The 20,099-nt window shown below is 48.5% G+C and overlaps 1 protein-coding gene across 5 annotated transcripts in view; it reads left to right on the top strand.

Moving 5' to 3' along the window:
• LOC125958326 (serine-rich adhesin for platelets) overlaps positions 1-20,099 on the top strand; it is a 185,108-nt gene that overhangs the window by 4,551 nt on the left and 160,458 nt on the right. The gene's annotated exons all lie outside the window — the stretch shown is intronic.

Here is a 20,099-nt window from a genome sequence, read left to right as displayed (position 1 = left end):
AAAGGGAGGCGAGAGCGAGAGAGGCAAAAAATGGAAATCAAGCGAATCTGCACTCCGCTGTGCGAGAGAGAGAGAGCGAAAGAGAGAGAGTGATAGAGCGGGCGAATGGTGGGTTGTTCACTTCCCACGCTCGTACTGCTACGTTTGCCTTCGAGCAGGTGGCCAGAATGATTGTTGCGAATGGGCCACGGTGTATTTCGTTCTGTTTCTTTTTTTGAGTCTCGCTCGATGGTCTTCGTGTCTGTATGTGTATGTGTATCTCTAAGGGAATGGGGGGAGGTTCGAGAGGAACCTTTCTCTTGTTGCTCGGTCCACGTGGGTGAAAGTGTACGGTGGAAAACCACCCGTAGCACCCGTAGGCGACCTTTCCCTCACCACTACCACCACCACCGCCACCACGGAATACTGAAAACCGAATTCCCGTTGTGTTGTGTGCCTTTGCTTTACGAGGCTTTTGGGGCCGTAAAAAGTCCCCGAAAATCTGAGCTGCAACTGACAGCTTTTAGGGAGGCTAGGATGGGTGGAGGAGGAGGATGTTTTGATAAAACAAAAAACGACCAGAGAGGGTGACCGAGAGAGAGTGAGTGAGGTAGAGGGAAAGGTGCTGCTTTGAATCAGCGAGAGAGAGCTACACGGAGCGTCGTAATGTGTTCGTCGTGTTGGTACACTTTTCGGGGAATATACGGCGGATTTTCCGCCTTTTCCCGTTTATGAAGGTTAGCATAAATTGATGACAATGTGCAGCACCTCCCTGACCCCCCCCTCCCCCTCGTGGTCTCTGAGGTAGAATTTATTTGCATTTTCATCGAAATTATTCTCCAGTTTTCGACTGTTGGAGTAGGAAAACGGGAAATGGAAACAAACTGTGGTCCACTGTGGACCGAGACCTCAAGCTCAAGAGTGAGTAAGAGAGCGAGTGAGAGAGAGAGAGAGAGAGAGAGAGAGAGAGAGAGAGAGAGAGAGAGAGAGGATGCGTGTCCGTTTCCGAGCAATTACTCAGTAAAGGACCTAACGATGCGTGACGCAGGTCACAGACAGGGGCTTGAGTTTTTTTTTGGTGACCAACCGAACAGCGCTGTTCGCTCGGTGGATATGGAAATCAGTTTCCGAAAACTACATTATGCATCATGCGGAAAGGGGATCCCCGGGACACTGGGACACCCCGCCCCCGGCATTGATATCCGCATGATGGAGTGCACCTCCCACCCCCACCCCTGGGGATTGTTGCTTGTTGTGGTAGCGCTTGGCATTAGCGTGCTCGTGGCTTTGCTTTGACGCTGCTTATCATCATCATCATCACCGTCGTCGTCGTCGTCGTCGGCATCATATCGATAGCATGTAATTACCATTCACAATTAATTAGTTTGCAATTTTCGTGATCATATTTTACATTTTCCTGTGACCTGTGACTGTGATTGGTGGTTTTCCAGCATAAGGGCTTGCTACTAACACCAATTCATTCAATATAACGCTCACAGCGGTTGCAAATAATAACCATTTACTGCTCTGGTGGTGCTAATGGAAATGGATTCCCCGATTAATAAATGTTCGTAATTGATCTGATTGGAATCTGGAATAGTTTTACATTCCAGGACCCGGGAATCGATCAACTATGTGGTTATCTGTTGATCGATTGTTGGAAAGGTTGCTAATGCTTCAATGTGTCACTTTATTACTGAAATTCTAGCAGGCACGTACTAATAATTATTGAAGTTTATATGCGAAACGATCGCATAGAAAGTTTTGTTGATTTAAGCTCTAAAGCCTGTTCGAATCAGCAGACACAGAAGAGGTCATATTATTTATTGTTTCTGACCATTTATTCCCTTTAAAAATATTTTTTCAAAAAATTGTCATCATTAAAGGCCATATCGCAGTCAAGAAATGACGTAAACAAACATTTGAACAAAAGGAAAGGAAAGGTAACATTTGAAAGACTTTTTTATTGCCTTTATGATAAATATGAGTGCAAATTATTCCTTAGTTTTTTATATGACTTATAGGCCCCTATTGCGAGTGTCTTGTCTCGTTTCCAAGATAAACGTCAGTCTGGTGTCGGTATTGCGAGTGTCTTGCTTGACTCCGATTTCTGTCTTGGAAACGAGACTCAGCTGTCTTGTACTCAAAGCTACCAGACTGGGAGTCTGCCAAACAAGACTGCGATTTAAGATTACCGTAACAGTTTTTTATTTAGCAGACTGGCGGTTGATTGGAGGAATTTAATGGAATTAATCAATAACCTATTACCAGTAATCGATTATGTTCAATTGTACGAAATGGCACATTTTCTGAGAACCATGTAATGGGCTTAAACCTCAGCATTTGCTTTCGTGACGATAGATTTCCTGAATAAAAATGCATCAGAGATTGAGAATAATTGAACAAATATTGTACGACTGAAAACATTTTTTTGATGAATTAAAACACGTTAACGATAAGCAAACTCAAGCTGCGCGCGATTGTTTACATACAAAGTTGGGATTTTGACGGCTTTTGACTGCCAAATGAACACTTGTTCATTCAAGTATTCATGCGACTCTCGCAATACCGATTTTAGACAACCAAGACTCCGCGGTTTTTACCAGACAAGACTGGTCGAGTCTTGTCTTGAAAACGAGACAAGACACTCGCAATAGGGGCCATAAACTTTTTCTTTGTCATCACCCAACATTTTGAACCACAACAAAATGCACAATTTATTTTAACATTTTAAAATTATCACTAGACAAACAGGAAAATTTCGTTTAAAATGCTGTCAACAAAATCGCAAAGTGACCACTGAGCGCGCTGCAGTGATTAAAAACGTGTGTCCAGATTCTAACTGCTACAGCCCATAAGCTAGCTAATTAGTTGGCCGAAATGCTTGTGATATTTTTAACTCCATTAGATCATACTCGATCGAACTGATTACTGTTACGTCATTGTAAAAAACAAATCAATAAGCGTTTGGAAAGAGGGAGTATGCTATGCTCATAGATTTACTCCCGATTAATGCGTCGCTATCCATTCTTCAACATTAAATTAGAGTATAAAGACCCAAATGGTGATCCACACACACAAATTCTCACGGATTCGGCACGAAGAAGGAGGAGTAAAAGAGTTTCACGGGAGTTAATATGATCACGGCTAATAATCGTTCGCCAGCCGAACGTCAATACTTCCTACGGGATGTTTCTACCCCCCCCCTCCCTCTATCTTGCCAAAAAACGCTCGGAGGCGTAAACAACGTTCCAACGTTCCCGTTCAACCCGGGCAGCATATAAACATTGGAGGATGATAGTTCGTGCCGGGGCAGCACCGTCCCACCCCAGGCACGTCATAGGGAAGAGAAGCGAAAAACCTGCGGAACACACGAAGTTTCGCACCAAGTGAAGCGATTATTATCTTGGCCTCATCGTTGGCCGACCCCTGCTGCTGTTAGGCATTCCGCTCCGCATGGTTTTGTGATAAACTTTTTACGACTCGATAGACTTCCCGTCTATCTGCTAGCCAGCCGGTGTAGTAGCAGTAGCACCGTGGGACTATACGGGATGGTCTACTCGTCCTCGTCCTCACTATGGGTCTCTCGTTTGGGGATTTAAGATGGTGGCTTTTGATTATGGCCCAGCCAAACCGTCCCGGCACGGCACGGCAGCTGCTGCTGGTCCTCGGAGTTTTCCTCGGGCTCCTGGGCACCAGCTGGTACCGATGCTGGTCTCACCGTCGATGGTTTCACCGTCTTCACCTTCTTCACCAAGGTCCAAGTAGCCGTAGCCAAAAAAGAGCAACCGAAATGGCGGTGGCGGTCGGTTTTTACGACTTTGTTCGGCTTTCGGCTCCTGAGGACGCGCGGTCATCGAGCGGACATCAAATTGGTTTCTACACCCGCAACACCCGCAACGGTACCCGCCGGTACTCCCGGTACAGTGCCGGTCCGTACAGTCGCAGCACTCGTCGCAGTCGTCGTAGGAGAGTGAATCACGGCCACGGGCACAATGCGGATTAAGTTGCAATTAATAATAAAAAGAAGAAATACAGTCGCCGTGATGGTTTCGTACGTCGCTCTGTGCTCTCATGTTGGACTGTGGATGGATGGTGCACGATGGGGTACGAGGAGCATGTGACGTACCTGCGGTGGGGTGACCGTTTTTTTGGGGATTGGCCTTTGTGCCGGGCGCGTTTGTGTCGTTAGGCTGTCAGGGGCCTTTTCAAGGAGTGCATAATTGCATGTGTACCTGGTCTGTTCATTAAATCGTGAGGCTTGGTTTATTCATTAAATCGTGAAATTGTTGATTAAACAATTTAAAGTTTGTTTAAGAAACGAAATGGATGAATTCCTTAATCAAATTAGTATCCATCGCTCGACACTCGATCAGAATTAATCAACCGAATGTTTATTTAAGCTGTTATCGTTCCACAATCATCAACTTCAACAGGATTGACATGTGCATTGAGGTTAATACCGCACTAAATACACGGCATATCTTGTAGAAAATGATTATAATATATTGATTGCGGTTTTAGCTGGCTTGAAACTGCTACTCTTATGATTAGTGTTTCATTCAGTTATTCATGCAGTAAATCCTCAAGGTTTTCTTTTCTTTCTATGCCTTTTCCTATCAATTAATCTTAAATAGAATGTGTTTAACATCAAATACATATTTGGATAAACGAAATAAATAATCAAATGCTGTAAGCCATGGGTATGCAAAGTTGACGTTAGCCTTACACATCTAAAATGCTTAAATCTTAGCCTTCTTTTAAGCCTAAAAGTGATTTACAACATATTCAAATGGAACAACATATTTGATAGCAACCTAATGTATTTTTAAAATCTGAAAATAATTCAAAATTTCATTCTTGTTTTATTTTTTTATTCGGAAAAAGTCAAAAAATTGCTAGCTATCCCAACAAGCCCTTTACGTAAGGAAAATGATCGAATTACTTTCACGATTCAACGATAAACATGACTTACAAAAAATGCTAAAAGTGTAATACCTAAGGGTTTATTTTCAGCTATAGCTAAATGATAATTTGATTTTGCAATCAAATGTTGCTTAACAAACATTATTCCCAGGTTTAAGTGACTTTTTTTGTATGGTAATTATTTGAGAGCCATTGAAACATCACTTGTTGTGATCTTAAAGTTGTGCGTCGAAAATTTAAAAAGAACACCTTCTTCTCTTAATGCTTGAGTAATGGAAAACTCTAATTACATTTGATAATCATCCTTATCTCCAACTCACTTTTGTCTACTTCAGCATCTAAAAGATGCGCCAGCGCGATGGCATTGCATTACCCTTTTCGCCGGCCCACAAAAAGCATCCTCCCCAAGATGCCCAAGGTGCCAACTTGTGCCAGCCATTGCTCACGATTCTTTATGCAAGATTGCGTTTATCAAAAACAATCTTCAAGAATGCCCCCGTCCGTCCTTTCCCCGTCCCCATTCCTGTTGCAAATGTTGCAACTTTTCCATCCTGCATTCGCAAAGTCGCCTCAACCGGGGCATCGGCGACAGTGAGAACATTCGGGAATTCGAGAAGCCAAAATGCAATCTTCTCACAAAAAACACGCTTTTATTCAAATCCCCTGGCCCCGACTCACCCTCGGGTTCCGCGTTTGCGTTTGGCCACTACACGGTCGCTCGGCACAATCTCATCGCCAGCGTGCCAGATCGGTCCCAATTGTTGCTGCCACCGCTGCTGCTGCTGCTGCTGCTGTTGATCTGCGGGCGTGAAGTGGCATTCCTGAGCGCCGATTTTCTATTCTTAGTCAATTCTTACCAACTCGTCGTGCGAGCAAGAAACGGGGATAGCAAGTGTGCGACCGTGCGAGTGGAGGTGGGGATTCCGAATGATGGAGGAGGTGAATTGGTTCGGTCCGGTCCGGATTTTCCCCAGTACGGGGTCTTTGTGTGTGTGTATGAGCAGGTGCAGCAGTACAACAGCGTAGGGAAAATGGAAAATTCGGCCAGCCAACCAGCCTATTTTCTTTCCTGTTTTTTTCTCACCCCCCAAAAGACACAGTGGCCCATTTGGTGCACAACAAATAACCCTTTTGTGTGTGTCTGTGTGTGTGTGAATCTGTGCGTGTGCACAGACGGAGCTCGTGGCCCCTTGTTTTGCTGTTTCTGTTTCAGTTGCTCCCTTGCTGACAGCAGCAGCAAATTTGCTTATCGTTTTTTTTTTCTCAAAAGCATTTACCCTCAATACATAGCGAGTGATCGTGAGCGTGCAGCAGTAGCAGCAGCATCTTCCTTGGTTTGGTCAGGGGCGGTCAGTATTTTTTGTGTGTGTCTGGGCGAACGGCAGCAACTTGTGTGCAGTTGTTGGCTCTTGTTGCTGTTGATTGATTGCGGCAGATGGAATGCATTTATGGTGGTTTTCCGGAATGTTCTTCCATCTACGCGAGCCGAGCTGAGATGATGGATGTGTGTGTGTGCGTGTGTGTGTGTGTGAGGAAGAGAAGGATGGCACGATAGTTTTTTCGCGAAAAGCGTTCTCTTCCGAATTCGAAATCTTCGACACACATTGCTTGCTGTTTCGGATACTTTAATCAAGTTAATGGCGAGGTTTTCCCTTGTTGCTGGTGGGTTTTTCAAACAGTTTTTTGCCCAAAAAAGCACCTCAGGTGGAGGTATTATCTCTGCCTTTGGTATATTCACGAATTGAAACATGAACATCACATGACGTCCTAGTGCGCGCTCTCTCTGTCTCTCTATTTCTCGCTCTCTTTCGCACACATGTCGACACACCCAGCTTAATAGAGAAAAAAAAACAGGAGGAAGAGAGAAAAACACCAAAAACCGCTACACGTTTGATGTTTTCTAATTCAAATAATGTGCGAAACGAATGCACCACCCCAACCATTCCCCCCATATCTAAAAGAGCTCCCCGGAAAAACGGACGCCTGATGGCTCACGTGCGTGGCTGGTACCGCTGCTGCTGCTGCTCCACGTCTCAGTGCTTTTCGCTTTTCCCCCCTAACAGTCTAGCTGGAGTCGAGCTTCGTCCTCTTTCGTTTTTTTGGCAAAAGCCCACGCGGCGGCTTATCTTACGGTCGGTGTTTCGAGGACGATGACCCACCCCTGAGGGGGGATGGAAGGGGTGTACGAAGCACTTCCGTTTGTGGTATGGTGGCCGCACGATGAAGCATTCAATTTATTCGAACGATCTCTGGCCCTTCGCCGGCCGGGTGGTCACGCAGTGGATCCTCTGCTATTTCACAAGGAGAGAGAGAGAGAGAGAGAGAGAGAGCAGAAGGTCAGGCCAGAAGGCAACACCCGTGAACAAAGAGCGCCTCAGAGACGGGCCAAAAAGTAGTTTGGGGAAGGCCACACCGGATCCCCCACACCGGTTCTCGCCTCGAGGGAAAACCACGTTGGGCACGTCGGCCGTTTTAGTGACAGTTGTATCTAATTTTCCGGCCGTGTGAACGTGCCCCTTCGGCGTGGAAAAAGGAGCACAACCCACAACCCCAGGGGCCGCAGTTCGCGTTGAAACGAAATTCATTGAGAGACAGAGAAAGAGGAAGAGAAGCTTCTTCCTCGAGGCACCGGATTTTATGTCGCTTTCCATCCGTTCGTGTGTTCGTGTCTTTTTCTTCCTTTTTTTACTTGGATCATAATTTTCCAGACGATCTCAAACGGCAAAAAGAAAGTGGGAAAAAAAATCTCTGGTGCTGCTGCTTTGCAATCCTGCAATCGATACTACTGTCGGCAGGTGATGCCAACAAATGGCCACGCAGCAGCACCGCACGCAGGAGCACCATGCAGAGCACCGAAGCCTAATAAATCGTTTCCCCATCGGTGTGCGATGGAAAAAGCGTGTAAGATGAGCACATCTTTTGGGGGGGCGAGTGGTCCAAAAGGAATTTGAATATATAAAATGTCCGCCACATGGGAGAACGAGTTTTCCACCAGAAGAAAGCCCCCGGAAAGCCTCGAAAAGCGAAAGCGTAAAAGGCGCACCGACTTTTGGGATCGAGTAAAACCGGTTGGGAAGGCGGGGACTCTACTGGGGCCATTTCTCGGTGGCGCTCTCGCTCCGGCCCACCAGCGCGTGAGTGAAAACGCATAAAACGCGGCATAGGCATCGGTGTCGAGACGAGCATCGAACATCGAGTGTGTACGTGTGTTGGGAAAGGTTATCCTTCGAACACACACGGAAAGCACCGGCGCACACGCACACACGAGTTGAGCTGCTTACGGGTTTCTCCTTTTTTCTGCTCCTGTTTTTGGTGGTTGGGAAGAAAATGCGTTAATACCGGCATCATTAGCGACGGCGCGTTGCTGTAAGGCGCGCATAAGCCTGTCACCGTCGCGGTCCTAGTATTCTCGGTGGAACGTTTCCAGAGCCCCAACATTGTGTGTTTTTTTTTAAAGAAACCATCACGTGGAAAGTGTGAAGCAGAGAAAACACTCTTCTCGGTCTCGAGCTCGAGCCGTATCGCTATCGCCAGCGCTCGTGCTTTGTGCTTTGTACTTTGTGTGTCTCCGAGGTTTCGAGGATGATACCAGCTTTGCACACCAACAACAAGTGAGGAAGGTTGCCAGGCCGGGAGGCTGGTTTCTTGGTGCGAAGCGATAGTTTCGGTTATTACGTTCGCAAGCGCGCAGAGTTTCGTTGCTTTGTTCACACTCGCTTGTCGCTTTCAACCGCCGCTTCAGCCGTTCCCATGTCGATGGTTGCAAAAGCAGCCCAAAAGCCGCATCCACATTGCACACATACACACGTACCGTGCACACCATTCTGGGTCGGTTCGATGGGTGGGGGGATTTTTTGAGTTTTTTGACACAAACCACCGGCACCGACACCGACGACGTTTGAACGTTGTCGCTGTTGTTGTTAGGAACCCAGCCAGATCCCAGACACGGATACGGTACGTTGGTTGGCTAGTTCCGCGTGTCCTTGGTACATTGGGAATGCACAGTACGAGCCAAGGGGCTGGTGTGTCTGGTTCGTGCGTCGTGGTTGGCGTGGCTTTTTCGGTGTCCTTTTGTCGGGGCCCGGAGTTTCCATTCCGGCCCATTGAAAAGCCCGGTCGGTCTCTGCGCTGGTGCGCTGCTGAAATCCGCGAGTCCTCGGGAAGGAAGAGAAGAAGGTTGCGTCTGTCCTTTTATCGCATCGCAATCCCCATTTCGAAGAACCGTCCGGTTGGTTGGTTGGTTGGTTGGTTGGTCATTTGGGTCTACCGTTAGCCGATTATGGTTGGCTGGATGGGAATGCTACGCACGGGCATTGCGAGGTGCTCGCGATTGCGATTGCGAGTGCGGACGAAATGCGGAAAGGAATGCTCGTTGAACGTCGTTGTGTTGCCGAAAGAATGGTCGACATTTTATTAGCGAGAGCGAGAGACAGAGACACAGTATGGTGTGAGTGCCGTGGAAATGGGAGTGCTACCTTCCTCCTTCCCCCAAAAGGAGGGGGAGATGAGTGCTTCATGCCGTTCATGCCACTTTGTCAAGGTCACGCGGTAACGCGCGATGGCTTGCTGGCTGGTTTTTGTATTCTGTGGCTCTCTGGTCGTTGTGCTTCTTCGTTTTTGGCGACAGAACCCGGGGAAGGGCTGTTGCATGAAGTGATCTCAATAACTTGCAATCTTGATGGTTGGATACCATTTATTAAAGTGACATTAAAGTGCTACAAGAGTTCAGTGTTGCTTCTGTTTATCAAGGCATACTAGACCTATGCCATCCCCGTCTACCTTTAGATATTTTGCATAAATCGTTTTGAGTAGAGAAAAAAACAGAGAGCAAAACAGAAACAGAACCTTTAAACGCCGTTCTAAATACTCTTGAGGCTTGAGCGTCCGTTTTTCCGGTTGAGCAGTTAGCAGCTAGCGGCCTAAATCATTATCCTAATTGAAAAGTCATGCTGCGTAGCAAATCACCCATCAACCTCCCCGCTCCACGAAGGGGATGCAAATCATTTAAGACAAGTTACGATAAAAAAGGAGGAATTTGCAAGACCGTTACCCCCAGACCACCATCACACCACCACCATCACCGAGGAGGCTGTCCTGAGGGATGATAATTCGAACGAATGAAAAGTAAATAAATTCTCCCCTAATCGGGTGCGACTTTCATCCCCCTATCCCACGTTGTTTTTTTTCGTGCGGAGTACCCACAAGGGATGCTTAACGAAACGTCGAGCGGCCTGGGAACGATTTGCTGCCGGAGGAATTTCGCTATCTCTCTTTCTCACTGTCTGTCCCTGTCTCTCGCTGTCTCTGTTGTGTTTCGTCCTTCAATGCGCGGTCAAATACATTAAACTGCTTCAGCTGCTGCTATGAATGGCTTCCATCGGTCGCATTCCAGGCGTCTCCATTAGGCAGCATGGTCTAGGGAGCAAAGGAAGCTGCGGAGGTCCGTCGGTGGCCTTTCGATGTAATCTTTGCCTTTAGACGTTACTTTCTCTCAGCCTCGAAAAAGTAACAGTTAGAAAAGGAAGGAAGGGGGTGGGGGTGGCGTTGGTGAAATGGAATGTGCCATCGATTGTTTCATTGAATAAATTTCCTTCCCAACGACAGATCGGAGCGAAACGATAAGCACGTTAACCTGTCTCCTCGGCTCGGCCCAGAGGCGGTAATTTCGGTTTATCGGATTCCTTCGCCTTCTTTTCGCAAGTACTTCCTGTTTCGCACCCTGTTTTCCATTTGCTCCCTGCTTGGGGGGTGGTTTGTATCCATGCGCCCAGCATCGAAAGTGTTTCCTCTGGATTCGTTTCTAGTGCCAACGAGTGAGAATGTAAAGCAGTGACTACTATGACCACCGTCTCTGTATGTGTGTGTGTTGATGAGTTCGTGGAAACCGCGTGCGAAACAAAGAAAAGCAAATAAACAAGCATCCAAGCAGCCAGCGCGGCGTACATCCCGAGCAGTGAGTGCTGATGAGTTGCGTGAGCCTGATGAGAAACTGAGTGAAATGAGCGAGAGCAATCGGCAACTCACACTGGGCTCACACTGAGCTCAGTACGTATGTAGGGTAAATCGAATCGCCGGCGCTGGGGCCAACAGATCGATACACGTTGGCCGCGTTACCGTTCCGTCACCGGGAAGAAGAGAGAGAGAGAGAGAGAGAGCGAGAGCACAACACCATGGCTTGTTTGTTCGTGAGTGTACGCGACAAGCGCCGGACCGTTGTTTAGACGCGTGTCGCTGCCGCGTGTGAAAGGAGGGTGAAAGTGAGCCCCCGGTGAGTGACATCAAGAACGGGGAAGACAGGAGCGAGGGAGCGGTTGTGCCGCGAAACGGAAGCTAATAAATAATGACGACTCCCTGTCAGCGGCCCAGCGGTGACGAGCATCGGTCGGTCGGTCGTTCGTTCGGTCTGTAAGTGGCAACACGTGAAATGCCACTCAGTGGGACCTGGTACGTAGCATACCTCCTGCTGCTGCTGCTGCTGCTGCTACTGCTGGCGGCCAAGCGTTTAGCGATTGATTTCTCACCGAAGCACGACCATAAACGTGCTTTCCGGTCCGGTCGCCGACGCAGGAATGTGCTTGGAATTTGTTGTTTTTATACAAATATTTTCATTCTTTCGTTTTCTAACCTCGAGAACCGAAAACAATCGAGTATGCTTTTCGATTCTTGATATGTTTTCTTTTTCGAGAGGGTCTGGGTGGTTGAAGCTGAAGTTATGTAGAACGGAACGGATCCAAAACAGAGTATAGGATGGCAAAAAGTGTTGGCGTGTGATTGCTGCTGCTGCTGCTGCTGCTGCTGCTGGATCGTATCACACCTTTCATGACAGCGGTGCCGTGTCGTCAATCAGACCACCGGGGGTATACCACAAAACCGGAGCGGAAGTTGTTTACCGGGTTGATGCGTTTTCTATGCTCCCCGGTGCTGTGCGTGTCGCGCTGTTCTGTCATCTAGCGCTCTAGGGATGGGTGAGGACACAAAGCAGATGCCATAAACCCGCCCACAAAAAAAAACACAAAAACATGAGAAAGAGCTGGAAATGAAAATGGCTGTTTTGCTCGCTTGGTCCCGTGGTAGCACGCCAGGGAAAGCGATGCCTAGGAGGGCTTCTTGTCACGAGAACGACGTCGACGAGAACGCTGTCTTTTGCCAATCGACGCGTTTTGGTATTTTGCCAAACGCCTTCGATTTTATGCGTCATCGAATGCGTAACATAACCGGTCTGCTCCTGTTCATCGTTCGTGTTCGTGTCATCATCCGGTGGCAGCAGCTCATCATCTCTGTGCGAGTGTTGTGCAAGGTTGTCTCGAACAAGCCCTTTGGTTGGTGAATGGAGGCGCATGGTGGTTGCCGCGAGCGGCTCCCGATGGAGACGCCCGGTGTTTGGTGTTTTCCGGACGCCGCCAACGACGGCAAAGGGCTTTGTGTTGCTCCCGTTCCCGTTAACCGAGGGTAGGGCGGCTGATGAGTGAATAATTTAAAGTCATAAATAAAATGCAAATAAGACAGCTCTCGCATAAAATAACCAACCAACGACGTCGACGACGACGACGACGACGACGCACAGCGAACGCGAACGAATGATCCGCCATGCTGCACCCCGGGTATCACGTGCTGCGTGCGTTGCTCTGCTACGGCCCTACCGTCGGTTCACTCGCTTCGAGGGCGTCTCTCTCTCACTGCTCTCTGCCGCTGGATTTTCCCCGGGCCCTGGTAAACAATAATTTATGCCAGAAAGGAAGCCAAACCCAAGGCTCGACAGCGGCGGCAACGACGACGACGACGACGACGACTACGAGGACGAAAACAGTCCATTTAGTCCCGGCGGTAGTTAAGTCTTTAGTTTGAAACTGCGTGCTGCTCTTGTGCTTAATGCTTTGCATGTTCCGTGGGAATTTCCTTTTCCGCAAAAGCCCGGAGGCCCGGAGGCCCTCGGGGGCTCGGGGTCACGTCTCTCTCTCTCTCGCTCACAAAGGTCAAATGGATGTTATGGGCTCTCTAGTCGGCTGGCGCAATGGCACGATGTTTTGTTGCTGCCTGCCAAGCCAAGAAAATTAAACAAATTAATTGCCAGTTGGGAAAATGGGGTGGAATGTTGGGGCCTAGATGATAGAATTTGCCGATCAACAATTGCAATGGCGCCTCACTGGTAGGTCATTGGAAAGGCAGTGAGCCTATTGTGGAAGCGCAAAGTTGGTTTTGTAAATGTTACTGCACCTTGCGCTGGGTATTCAATTTTCCAAAAAACCCAAAACCACGAACGATTACCAGTTTGTGAATGACAGGCAGACAGCAGCTCAATCGCCGTTTCCTTCCGAGGAAAAACATCTAACGAACTTTCACGCAACGCGCTGCGTGTCTGAAGGAAAAACAAAACCAGACCCGGCCCGCGGCAGAAAACAAGCTCGGGCTCAAATCGCGCCAGCTGCTCCGTTTAATGCAATTTTGGTCAATTCGTTCGTTCGTTCGTTCGTTTCTGGGAATCTGTGAGAAGGCGACGACCGAGGCGACGACCAAACACCAAAAACAGAAAGAAACGAAAGAACAAACGACCACCACCACCACCGCCACCTTCGGGCACTCGGCGACCGAAACGCGTGACAGAATGACAGCGAATAAATTATGGAGCCTGCGAGCCATCGAAACTTTTCCTGGAATGCCAGAAAAATCGCGCGAAGCACACACAAACAGCGCATCGAATGGCAGAAAAGGCGCAAAACCCACCAGGAACCAGGAACACGAGAGTCACAAAACAGAAACCGTTCCACCCCTGTGTGCGCGCGCGATTGGAAACGGTTGCCAAAAGTCTGCTACCGAGTGGATGGGGAGGAGAAGGTGCCGCCGTGGCCCCGAAACTGCTAAGCTTCCCTCGAGGGCCAGGGCTAAGGGCTGGCACTCCCTCCACAAAAAGGGCTACATTTGAATGCTAGTTTCACTATCCAATTAAAGTGTGCTCCAGTGTTTCCAGGGTGGAGTGGAGAGAGTATTAAAAATTGTACAGCCCCCTCCCACCGGCCCCTCACGCACACCTTATAACCTCTTGTGGGGTCTTCCGTGACTCTCGAGGTCGAAAGGGAATTGGGGAAGGAGAGAACGGCTCGAGAAACGTTGGTGAAAATCGATAGCCCACCCCTCTTTTTGGACACGTGGTGTACGCTGTTTCTGTGCACTATCCTCACGCACGACAAAACGGGAACCTCAGGAGCCATTGCTTTTTCTCTGAATTTTGATACTCGACTAAACTACTGCAAGGCACCAGCTTGCGAGCTACCGTGTTGGCAACTGTTGGCTTTCTTTTATTTGCGATTTCGTATCCTAAACCCCCTAGGAGCTACCTCGCCCTACACTAGCACTAGAGAACAACAACAGCACCGTGACCAGGCCACGTCAAGCGGTACGACCAAAACAGGGTGCCAGCAGCCACGTCACGGTAGCCTTGACCTAGACGGAAATTAAGCAAAACTTTATTAGCATTATCAACACACACACACATGCGCGTCGAGGCAGCACAGACACAGACAATGGTAGAGAGCGAGAGCGAATGGTGCAAGCAGTTGAAAGGTGATGGCGACACGACGAACAGGGCCACTTTCTACTGCCACAACTGCCGGGGCTGTGGGGAAGGATGGTGTATGTTTAGTTCGATCGAAGAGCACCCTAAGCGTGGTGTTGATGGTGCTGGTGGTGGTGGTGGTGGTGGTGGTGGAGCTGAGGATAGTCGCACCTTTCGCCTCTGTTTACCCACGCAACGCAACGCAGCACACAGACAGATACACTATCCAGCTATCCAGGAGGTTGGTGCAATTTGCGATTCACAACTGTACGTACACTAAACACACCTACAGACACACATACACGTACACAAACAGAAGGCACACAACGGAATGGCCACATCGTTCGCGTACCTTTTTATTATTCTCTGTTGTCCTTTAATCCTGGTGCTGCTGGTGCTGGTGGAACGAAAAATGTGCGAAAATGGGAAAGCGACCAACGAGGAGAGAGATAGAGAGAGAAAAAGAGAGAGAGAGAAAGAGAGAGAAAGAGAGAGAAAGAGAGAGAGAGAGAGAGAACGAAAGGTTTAGGTGGAAGAACGATGGAATACCCGTGGGGATGCTTCCGGTTTTAACGATGACCGGACCTGAGGCCGCTCACTATAAAACAGCTGCGCTTCTGTGACTCACGGTAGGTGTGTTTGTGTGTTTATGTGTGTATGTGTGTGCGAGGGTATGCATTGCGCTGAAGGCGCGCATCGCCGAGCACCAGTCCTCTCTCTCTCTGTCTCTCTCTGGGGACCATTCCGATTGACCAGCATTTCATCTGCTGCCCGAAATGTCCGACCGCCGAGTGGCCCTTCCGCCAACGTCGTCGCTGTGGCCTCGTTGCAATGCCCGGTGAACGATGAAAAGGCATCCAAGCAGCCAGCAGGTGGATTGATACGTTCCTAGAAGTGCCAAAGATCGTTGACAGTTGACTGGTGACGGTTGCGTCGAATGGCCTACTGTGGTTAAATCGTATTGCACGAGAATTCGAGAGGATTTTATGAACGTTTGACACTGCGACGACGACTGACACTTATCGAGTGTGCAGACTACTGGAGCTGAGATCCGAGAAGAAGGACAACACGCAGCACAATATACGCGTGTACGCGCATCATTCGATGGAAGGGGTAGTGGGGGAAGAAGGGTAGGGGGAGGGAATGAAACACACATAAATCCTCACTGTGCGTCATCATAATTATTTGCACACACACAGATACACACACTCGAGCACACGTACGCGGGGCAGTGCGTTGTGCCGAAGCCCATATATAAAACGTGGTCCTTATTTATGGCCAAACGCACACGACCAGGTTGCCGGTCGGTTGGGGAGGGGTTTTTGGCCGTCGGTTGCCGTGCGCGAGATCCCGGGAGGTGGTATCACCAGCTGGCGCACCCTGGCCGGAATGTGTTCCGTTTCCAGCTGGCTACTCCTTGGCTTTCCTCTGGCGGTGTGTGCAGCCCGTGACCGTGTGCTTGTATGTGTGTGCGGTGAGGTGTCAGGCCTTCTAAAGGGTAAAGGGTATACGGAGGGGAAGGTAGTGGGTAGGAGGTATATGTACCAAGAAGATTCCAGCAGCGGGTGCCGCTGCTGTGTGCTGTGTTTGTTTACGTTCCAGCAAATCCTTTTGACATACGGACACGGCCAGGGTTTGGGGTTTGGCATCACGAGCACTACGAGAGAGAGAGAGCGAGGAGTACGAGGACGAGCGGTGGGATCACGGACGTACTCGAATGTCGGTACACCGTGGAATGTTATTTTCCGCGCAATTCGTTGGACTTCGTACAGCATCGAGTTCGATCCCGGCGGTGCCCGGGGTACAATTGATCCTTGCGAGCGAGAGTTGGATGTCAATCCTTCTGAAATCCTTGTTTATTCTCTTAAGACTCGCCTTGCGTTGACATAGTTACACACAGAGCAGGCCATTTCCTGTGGCCATTTCGTTTGCGCTACAGCTCCAAAGAGTGCAAAGTCCCCCCCCGTTACGACTGTGCATGTACACGTACAGAGAAGTGTGTGTGTGTGTGTGTGCGTAGTTGTGGTGTATCCTTGTGGCTCTACTCCGGGAAGAAGAGAGTCGAAAGGGAATAGGGGCCTCCATTCCAGAAACAATTAGTCAGCTTGTGGTCTACGATAAATTTGTTGTTACGCCTGTTTCTGGTTACCGTACACTCCGGGCCGGGAACGCAGCAGCATTGTGTCCACCACCACGGGGGCAGGACTCGCAGGATAAGGACTGTTGTTGTACGAGAGTTTTGTTCTTCTAAGAACGAAAGAACGACTGGGTCCTTCCTCGATAACTGAGAGAGAGTGAGTAAGCAAACGATAGGTTTGCCCTTTTTCCCACCTTTTCCTTGCCCCTCCGAGGGGCGGAGAGGTCCCCTATCCGAAGGGCAGTCGTCGAGCCGAAGTCGAAGTCAAGCCCCCGGGGCTTGGCCCATATCCGCTCATGATGGATGGTGTGTGGAGTAAAGTTAATAAAAGCTGATCTGTGATTTGTTTCACTTTCCGTGGGTGGCACAGTGGGTGGTGGGTGGACCGAGTGGGTGAAGGGCCGAGAACCGAGGGCTGAGTGTGTACAACCATCGTCACGAGCGATTAGCTCTTCCTGGCTTTGGTTCTCGTACTCTTCTGGTGCAGAAGCAATTTGAGGTTATGTTTGCTGTCGGATATAACAGTGCCCCGGATCGACAAAAGAGGGAGCTTAACCCGAGGCCGGGGAGTGCACGACGGTTGTCCGGAAGGCTGCCGTAAGGCCGGGGGACTTTTGTTTAACTTGGCTTCCGGCAGCCGAGTGTGGTCGTCATGTTTATCGGCTGAACAGTGATGTGTTGAATTTGATGTTTGTAATTAGTTTTACCACGAGGGTTGTCCCCTGTGTGAGTGAATGAGCGAGAAGCGAGATTGTTACGTTTTCCAGTTATGGTTATCCATGATTTAGCAGCAGAGCAGGCGGTGGAATTCTGATTCTCCGTTGCATCGTTGGACGTGGCCAAGAATGGGAATCATATCCAGAGAGTGGTTATTGGATTAAGGAAGTTTTTTTATGTTTCTTCTCGATGTACAGATATTAAATGGATTTTCTTTTGTGCAAGCAAATCCTTTATTCTAATCGCACTATTTTATTCAAAGTCGTGGGCACGATAGTTACACTTTTTTCGCATCTTTCAGGTTGCTTGTGGAATTTATCTAATAAGTCACATTAATTTCGACTTCCTCGTTGTGAAAACCTTGTCATTATTTTCGATCGATGCACGCATCAAATTGATCAATTGGTTTCGGTTGTGATTCTTTTTAATGCTTTCACCAGGGTTTGAAAGCTTGTTATACACCGAAGCTTTCTGATTCCATCAAGCACACAGTATTGTCTTTTTACCACATCGATCAGGTTTTGCTATCGAAAGTTCGTATGAAATTCTCAAAATATCATTATTATTACGTCAGAAATAATTCGATGCAAAATTGATCATTAAATCGTGTTTTTAAAACCTTTTTGGGTTTCCATCTGCATTGCATCTATTTTCCAATATGTTAGATGATTTCTATTGATTTTAAATGGTCAGAACTTGTTTGTTGTTCAACACGTCACCTTTTTGCCTTTTTTTGCTGGTCCAAAGTGTCATCAGAATTCAGTTTTTCTCCATTTCGTGAACTTCAAACTTTGCACATTATCCAAATGTTATGTCAATTTGTTTAGACCGATGTTACAAAAAGATATAATATTCGAATTAAGAGTAGTGCGCTATAAATAGTCAGTATAACCACATTTGCCTGCAAAAGTTTATTTCAAATTTGAAACTCTATTGCTATGTCTATTGCGAGCCTTTGATGATATTTCACCAACAAGATAATCAATGAAATTTCAAATGACTTCAACAATACAGTTTTTTTCCATAAACTTTACAAAACCCTTACCGAAGTTCCCAACAACCACTACAACAAAGAAACATTACATTATGTGCTGTGCAACTCGCCGACCTTGGGACAGATCGTTCGTTTGTTTTCCATTTCCGTTTCAACTGAGCCAATCAACCGACTCAACCCTCGCTCCGCAAAGTACCCGGGGCAATAAAATGGCTCCCCGTGCGAGGCCAACCTAGGACGCGTCCAACGCAGAACACCTCGAACACACCACCACCGGCCAAACGCATCAATTCCAACGATTCATCCGACACTTTTCATCATCACACCCTTCTTCTCGGCCGTCGTCGTCGTGGTCGTCGTGTTGTTGGCTCTCGTTTGCCCTGGTTGGCCGGTGCTGGTGCGTTCGGGGATCATTTGTTTTCGCCGACACCATTTTTCACCACCACGTTCCCCTCAATTTGACCATGGGAGGCCATGGAGTTGCGGGCAAAAGATGCGATGCGAACTGAACCGTAAATTGGTCGTATTGATTTGATGTTTCCGGGGTTTCCGGGGATTTCCCTTCCCCCTCGCCCATTTTCCTGCTCCCGCATTGTTTTCGCGCTGGTTAGACGCAAAACCCGTTTCGCAATGATGTCCGCTCCATTGTGTGTGTGTGTTTGTGTGTGTGTGTGTGTGTGTGTGTGTGTGTGCGGCCGTTGAACATCGATTATGTTGTGGCTTCCGTTTCGACATCCGGGAAGAGAGGAAGGAAGGACGCGCGCGTACTTACACTGTGTCCCGTCCCGGTTACACGAGCATGGCCCGGGCGTCCGTGTAGGCCAATCCTGATTATGTTACCACTCGCCGCGGTTGGGGAACCGAGTGGCCACCGAACCACCGTCTGACCGCTTTTACTGCTTATTAGCCAGCCCTGTTGCTTTTGGTGGTCGGTGGTGGTGGTGGTGGTGGTCGATCGGAAAAGTTTTCCCACGCTCCACGCTGCTCCCGCCTAAGGGCCCGCAGATGCTGTTCCGTTGTCCCGTTGTTCGGCTTTTTGGCGTTGTTTTATGATTTTCGATTTCCGTGTTTCATTCCACTTCCTGGGGTGGACTCTCGCTCTTTGTGTTCAAACGGACTGTATAAATTCTTTAAAACTTTAAAGGTCTCGCCCTTATGCCAACCGCTGCTCATTGACTTGTTTAAGGTTCAAACCATCGGTGGTGTGGCTCTTGTGTTGGTGAACAAAGAAAGAACTCCTCGGGATGGGCATGGAAAAGGGAAAGGGCAGCCAGTAAACTTTACGTTCACCACGCGGTTCACGGATCGTTGGCCAGGGTTCTAGTGCAGACAAAAGTCCAGGCCACTTGATGCCACCTTTGGCCACTGTGCGAATGTGCGAATGAAGCGCGCGCCCATTTCCATCTCTCGCGCGCAGTACTCGCGTGTGTCTGTTAAAAACCCGCTACAGACTCCATGGGCTGCCAGCTATAAAAACCGACCGAAACCATAAACTCGCGTCTCTTATGTAAACATCGCGAGGCATAACGAAGAAGGCTGGTAGCAGGTGTCAGTGCATCAATGTTGCTACTTCTGGTGCTTCTGCTGCTGCTGCTGGTCCTTCTGGCCGCCATTTTCGCCCACAATAGATGTGGTTTTATTCCTCTTTTGGGCATAAAACCCGCGCTGGTCCGTTTCATCGGTTCGTCCGGCGTGATAGAGTGGCAGAGGCGCACCGATTGCTACTGGTGGATTTGGGTTTAGCGTTATTTTGCCAATTACCTTTTTGTGCTCACATCGAACGCCTGTTCCGTGCG

This window comes from Anopheles darlingi, chromosome 3 (assembly GCF_943734745.1).
Source record: "Anopheles darlingi chromosome 3, idAnoDarlMG_H_01, whole genome shotgun sequence".
Taxonomy (NCBI): domain Eukaryota; kingdom Metazoa; phylum Arthropoda; class Insecta; order Diptera; family Culicidae; genus Anopheles; species Anopheles darlingi.
Note: the sequence above shows the minus strand (reverse complement) of the source record. Positions and strands in the feature narration are given on the sequence as shown.